The following is a 6,846-nucleotide window of genomic DNA, read 5'->3' as shown; positions in this document are numbered from 1 at the left end:
TGGCTTTCATTACAGCAATTATATGGTTAATCATTTAAGGTATTCAGGTACATACTAAAATTCACATGCCAAACTTAAGATATTTTCATAAATTTAATCATAATGCCATATGCAAATTAAGAACATAAGGCAGTAATAGCAATGTAAACCTGTTTGCAATTGAATTGCGACTTTAAATCGGCAAATCGGATTGAATTGGGCAGAGGTAAACCTTGATGCCGCCGAGTTCCTTCAGGGTTTGCCTCCCGTGAGTGTTAGGGTTTGCTTGCTAGGGTTCTCCTTTCTCCGTTTTCGTTCTTTTCCCCTTCTGCTGGCTGAAGTTGGGGTATTTATAATACTCTTTTTGTGACCTAATGGGCTCAAAATGAAGCCCAGAATTTTCTGTTATTCACAGGTTTCGCTAGGCGAGCTGTATAGCGAAGGGTTCGCTAGGCGAAGGAATTGCTCGCCTAGCGAGGATGCCAGTTTGGGCCATTTTCTGGATTTGGCCATCTGTGAGCTGGCCTTTGTTCTTTTGGGATCAATGCCTTGAAAAATAAGTTGGAGTGCCTAAGAAATGCCTTGTAATATTAATGGGCAAATTTTGGGGTATGACAGCTGCCCCTGTTCAAGATTCTTGAACCGAGAGAGTTAGAATGGTAAGTGCGCCATTCGTGGTCTGGAGGTGGAAGATTATTGAACATTAGAATGCCCAAAATTTTGCACCTGTTAATGGAGATGGGCTTAAAGATGCCATCCAGGTAGTTTGATGATGAGAGCTTCAGAGTGCGTCATACATTAGACGATATCTGAAGACATGGGTGTCATATCGGGTCGTACGCTAGACCGTATGGTGAGTCATCCATTCGGCTGTCGACTTTGGTGGGGAGTCAGAATGTGTCATACACTGCTGGGGATAAGAGATCAGAATGGATCATACACTAGATCGTATCTGAATAGCAGAGTGAACCGTCCCTTAGGCTGCATCTGGAGAGGTAAAGGTTAGAATGGATCGTACGCTAGATCGTGTCTGAGTAGCAGAATGAGTTGTCCATCAGGCCGGTGACTCCGCTGGGGATGAAATACCAGACTGGATCGTACGCTAGACTGTATCCGAGTTGCAGAATGGGCCGTCCATTAGGCAGTATCTGAGAGGGGTAGTCGTATGCTAGGCTACACGTCGGAATGTACCGTACGCTAGGTAGTCTCTGAGAAATGAAAGGTCCAACTGGGTCGTAAATTAGACCGTATTGGAGTAGTTGAAGGTCAGAATGGATCGTCCGTTAGATCGTATCTGAGTGGGAGGAGTCATATGTTGAGCTGAATCAGAATGAACCGTACGTTAGACTGTATCTGATCGTATTTGTAGATGCTGTATTTGCAATAAATGGCCGGGATAGGCTTAAAGATACCATCCTTAGGAGGATAATTAACCTGAAAAATAAAGTTAGCTTCATGCCATGTCATGATGCATGAGATGTTTTATGCTTTCGACAATAAATGCGAACAATGTATGCATGCGTATGCTGTGAAATGATGTAATGAATGAATTATGCATCTGAAAAGTTCTTCCCGAGGACTCTACTAGGGAAATAAATCTCAGTCTTCTGGTTGGAGATACTGGTATCGGTGATCCTTTCTTAGCTGGGGATACTTGATTCTTGTCTGATGGTAGAAATATTCGACAGAGCCTGGCTGGGGATGGAAGAGATGACCAGTCTGTCTAGTGATACCAATTTCTTCTGGGGAATAGCTGGTTTTGTTGAGGAATAGAATTAGCACCCGGATTCATTGTAACGCATGGTTAGACCTTCTCCTCGATTCTGAAGTCTCGTAGTAATCGTTATTTCCATTTTATGCGCACATTTTTGGTAAACATTGATCATATTCAAATGCACATATTAATTCGAATTAAATCAATGGACGTTTATGCAAACAAAACAGAAAAAGTAAAACAAAAGCATTTTTTTTTTAAACAAAATTGTATTGACTTTGACAGAGGGCCTATAAACAGGCAATTTGTGTACAAAGAGACAGAAATCCTAGTAAGAGGAAATTGTTGTGAACATAAAGAAAAAGCTATGAAGGAAAAGTCCTATCGATTTTAATTCTGCTACTGTCATTATGTCTTCAAGCATCTCATCTCCTGCTGTCGGATAGAAGTGATTGGCTTGTTCAGTCCCTTTGACTTGGGTGAAGCTGACTGAGAACGGGACATAGTCATACGCTTTTAATCCCTAATTTTTGCCTGGACCACCTTTTCAGGTTTTCAGTCCACCAGGATACCCTTTTTTACCCAAGCCGCCTTTTCAGGTTTTCGACTCGTCGGGTGTGCATTTTTATATGTTTATCCCTAATTTTTTTTGCCCGAACCCTTTTGGTTCGCCGGGATGCCCTTACTTTTGCCTAGGTACGTCGACCTAGCGGGTCTCTTTTACGCGTAGTATTTTTTGACTATGTCTGCGTTCACGGGATGTGGGAAGTCTTCGCCATCCATCGTAGCAAGTATCATGGCTCCACCAGAGAATACCTTCTTAACTACAAATGGCCCTTCGTATGTGGGGGTCCATTTACCTCTGGGATCACCTTGTGGTAGAATGATACGCTTGATCACCAAGTCGCCAATTTGATACACCTGTCTCTTGACCTTTTTGTTGAATGCCTGGATCATGCGCTTCTGATATATCTGCCCATGACAAACAGCCGCAAGTCTCTTCTCATCAATCAAATTGATCTGGTCGAGTCGAGTCTGAATCCATTCATCCTCGTCTAAGCCTGCCTCTTTCATGATTCTTAGAGAGGGAATCTGAACTTCCACTGGTAAAACGGCTTCCATTTCGTAGACTAAAGAGAAGGGCGTTGCCCCTGTCGAAGTGCGTACTGAAGTGCGATAACCATGAAGAGCAAATGGTAACATCTCATGCCAGTCTTTGTACGTTACTGTCATCTTCTGTATGATCTTCTTGATATTCTTATTAGCAGCCTCCACGGCACCGTTCATCTTTGGCCGGTACGGAGAAGAGTTATGGTGTTTTATCTTGAATTGCATGCAGAGTTCAGTAATCATCTTGTTGTTCAAATTAGTGCCATTATCAGTGATAACTCTTTCAGGGATGCCGTATCGATAGATGAGATTATTCTTGATGAATCGTGCCACCACATTCCTGGTAACAGAAGCGAATGAGGCTGCCTCTACCGACTTTGTAAAGTAATCGATAGCAACAAGGATGAAACGGTGTCCGTTAGAAGCGGTAGGTTTAATCTCTCCAATCATATCAATGCCCCACATTGCAAAGGGCCAAGGGGCTGTCAACACGTTTAATGGAGCAGGAGGCACATGTACTTTATCCGCATAGATCTGGCACTTGTGACAAGTTCTGGCATGATGGTGGCAATCAGCTTTCATGGTAGACCAATAATACCCTGATCTCAGAATCTTCTTGGCCATCGTATGTCCGCTAGAATGAGTCCCAAAAATACTGTCATGTATGTCTTCCATAATCTTTTCTGCTTCCTTTTTGTCCACACAGCGAAGCAAAGTTGAATCATGATTACGTTTGTATAATACTCCATTACTCAAAAAGAATTTAGCGGAGAACTTCCTCAGAATTTTTTTGTCATTGACGGATGCCCCTTCAGGGTATTCCCGAGTTTCTAAATATCCTTTTACTTCGTGGAACCAAGGTTTCTCCTCTGCCCCCTCGGTATTAAGTTCATAACAATATGCTGGTTCATCTAATCGTTCAATGGTAATCATGGGAGCTTCATTGTCCCATCTGATTCTGAACATAGAGGACATGGTAGCCAATGCATCTGCCAACTGATTCTCTTCTCGTGGAATATGTTCGAATGTAATCTCTTCAAAGTACGGGATTAATGTTAACACCCGCTCTCGATAAGGGATGAGATTCGGATGTCTAGTGTCCCATTCTCCTTTGATCTGACTGATCACTGATGCTGAGTCTTCGTATACACTCAGAAGCTTGATTCTTAGGTCTATAGCAGCTCTGAGTCCCCAAATACATGCTTCATACTCAGCCATATTATTGGTACAATCAAAACATAGTCTAGCAGTGAAAGGCGTATGGCAACCCTTGGGAGAGATGATTACAACACCAACACCATTGCCCAATGCATTAGAAGATCCGTCAAAAACCATAGTCCATCGGGATCCCAGTTCGGGTCCTTCATCTGGTCCGGGTTCTTCATAATCATTAACAAGCATGACATCCTCATCTGGGAACTCAAAATTCATAGATTGGTAATCATCCACTGCTTGATGAGCCAAATGATCGGCTAGCACGCTTCCTTTAATTGCTTTCTGGGTAGTATACTGGATATCATACTCTGTTAAAATCATCTGCCATCTTGCTATTCTTCCGGAGAGGGCAGGTTTCTCAAATATGTATTTGATAGGGTCCATCCTAGAAATCAATAAAGTGGTATGATTCAACATATACTGTCTTAGTCGGCGAGCAGCCCAGGCCAAAGCACAGGAAGTTCTCTCGAGCAGTGAGTATCTTGTTTCACAGTCGGTAAACTTTTTGCTAAGGTAGTATATGGCATGCTCTTTTCGACCAGACTCGTCATGTTGCCCCAACACACACCCCATTGAATTTTCTAACACGGTTAAATACATAATTAGAGGTCTTCCTTCAACTGGTGGCATCAGAATTGGAGGTTCTTGGAGGTACTTCTTGATTTTTTCAAAAGCTTCTTGACATTCATCATTCCATATCATCTCTTGATTTTTCCTCAGTAACTTGAAGATGGGTTTGCAGGTAGCGGTCAAATGGGAGATAAACCGGGCAATGTAATTCAAACGTCCCAAGAAACCTCTGACTTCTTTATCTGTACGGGGCACTGGCATTTCCTGAATAGCTCTCACCTTAGCCGGGTCAACCTCGATTCCTTTACTACTGACAATAAATCCCAAGAGTTTACCGGATCTTACTCCAAAGGTGCATTTGTTCGGGTTCAATCTCAGCTTATATTTCTTCAACCTCTCAAACAATTTGTACAAATGATCGAGATGTTCTTCTTCAGTATGAGATCTGGCTATCATGTCATCCACATATACTTCTATTTCATGATGAATCATATCATGGAACAAAACTACCATAGCACGCTGGTATGTTGCTCCTGCATTCTTCAAACCGAATGGCATTACTTTGTAACAGAAAGTGCCCCATTGCGTCACAAACGTAGTTTTCTCCATATCTTCAGGTGCCATCTTAATTTGGTTATAACCCGAGAATCCATCCATGAAGGAGAATACTTTGTGTTGAGCGGTATTGTCGACCAGAACATCAATGTGCAGGAGTGGAAAGTCATCTTTGGGACTCGCTTTATTCAGATCTCTGTAATCTACGCACATTCGCACCTTGCCATCCTTCTTTGGCATTGGTACCACATTAGCAACCCATTGAGGATAAGAAGTAACAGCTAGAAAACCGGCATTGAACTGTTTTATAACTTCGGCTTTGATTTTCTCGGACATCTCAGGACGCATGCGACGAACCTTTTGCTTAACAGGATGACAATCTTCCTTCATTGGCAAACGATGCACTACTATATCAGTATCCAGTCCTGGCATGTCTTCATACGACCAAGCAAAAATCTCCATATAGTCATGTAACATCTGAATCAATCTTTCCTTGATACTGTCTCCCAAGCCTGCTCCTATTTTGACTTCTTTCTTGTCCACTTCAGTACCCAGATTTACAATTTCGATTGACTCTTCATGCGGCCGTATAGTCTTTTCTTCTTGCAATACCAGTCTGGCAAGTTCTCCAGGTACTTCACAATCTTCTTCACTTCCATCCTCGGCTTGGTAGATCGGATTTTCAAAGTCATAATTAACAGTAGCAGAACTATTATCGACAGGATCCAGAGTGGGTATGGATCTGCAATTCGTTACGTGAGTGTGTGTAAGAAAACATAGCTTTTTTGGAAGATGACAGGAAAGATAAAGAGCGCAATATTTGAATGCAAAAAGTCCATTGATTTATTGAATATGAATATGCTTATGAAAATGACAAAACCCTTAACAAATTAGCTATTGTGCCCCGGGCATAGACACAATGCTTTAAGAAGTTCAATTGTAAAAACTAAAAAAAATTTGCAACACTAAAATAGACAATAACAATTACTCCTGACTAAAGGAAATCGGGATAGTGTCTTCAGCCTTCCAGTTATTGAGTCCGTCACCAATTGTTGGGAAAATCCAGCTATCCAGGTCGCAATCGCTGTCAGCCTCTTCTACAGCATTAATCTGACTCTTGACTACCTTCTCAGAGCTAAACCCCAGGCCAAATTTATCAGACTTGTATGGCACGTTGATCAGTTGACCCCAGCCAGTACGACTACCATCTTCAACCACGGCTTGAGCGTCCTTCAGAGAAATCATAGCAGGAGGAGCACGGATAACCTTGGGCACAAGGGGAGTTGGCTTAAGGACAGGGCTGGTCGGAGGAACTACTTCGAATGACTGAGAAGGAGTCTCAAAGAATTCACCATCCATCTCGACGTATCTGAAGGCCTGCACACTACTGACAATATATTCTTCTTCTCCACACACAGTGACAATCTTGCCCTCTATTGGATACCTCAGCTTTTGATGGAGAGACGAGGCTACAGCACTTGCCCCATGAATCCAAGGGCGTCCCAGCAAGCAGGAATAGGCAGGACGAATGTTCATTACGTGAAAGATAGTGTTGAAGACTTGAAGTCCTATCTTGATAGGGAGCACTACTTCGCCACAAACAACACTCTTCGCACCATCGTAAGCACGCACCACAATGTCACTAGGCTTCAGTTCAATGCTTTTACAATCAAGTTTATCGAGCACGGCTTTCGGTAGCACAT

This window comes from Lathyrus oleraceus, chromosome 5 (assembly GCF_024323335.1).
Source record: "Lathyrus oleraceus cultivar Zhongwan6 chromosome 5, CAAS_Psat_ZW6_1.0, whole genome shotgun sequence".
Lineage (NCBI taxonomy): Eukaryota > Viridiplantae > Streptophyta > Magnoliopsida > Fabales > Fabaceae > Lathyrus > Lathyrus oleraceus.
Note: the sequence above shows the minus strand (reverse complement) of the source record.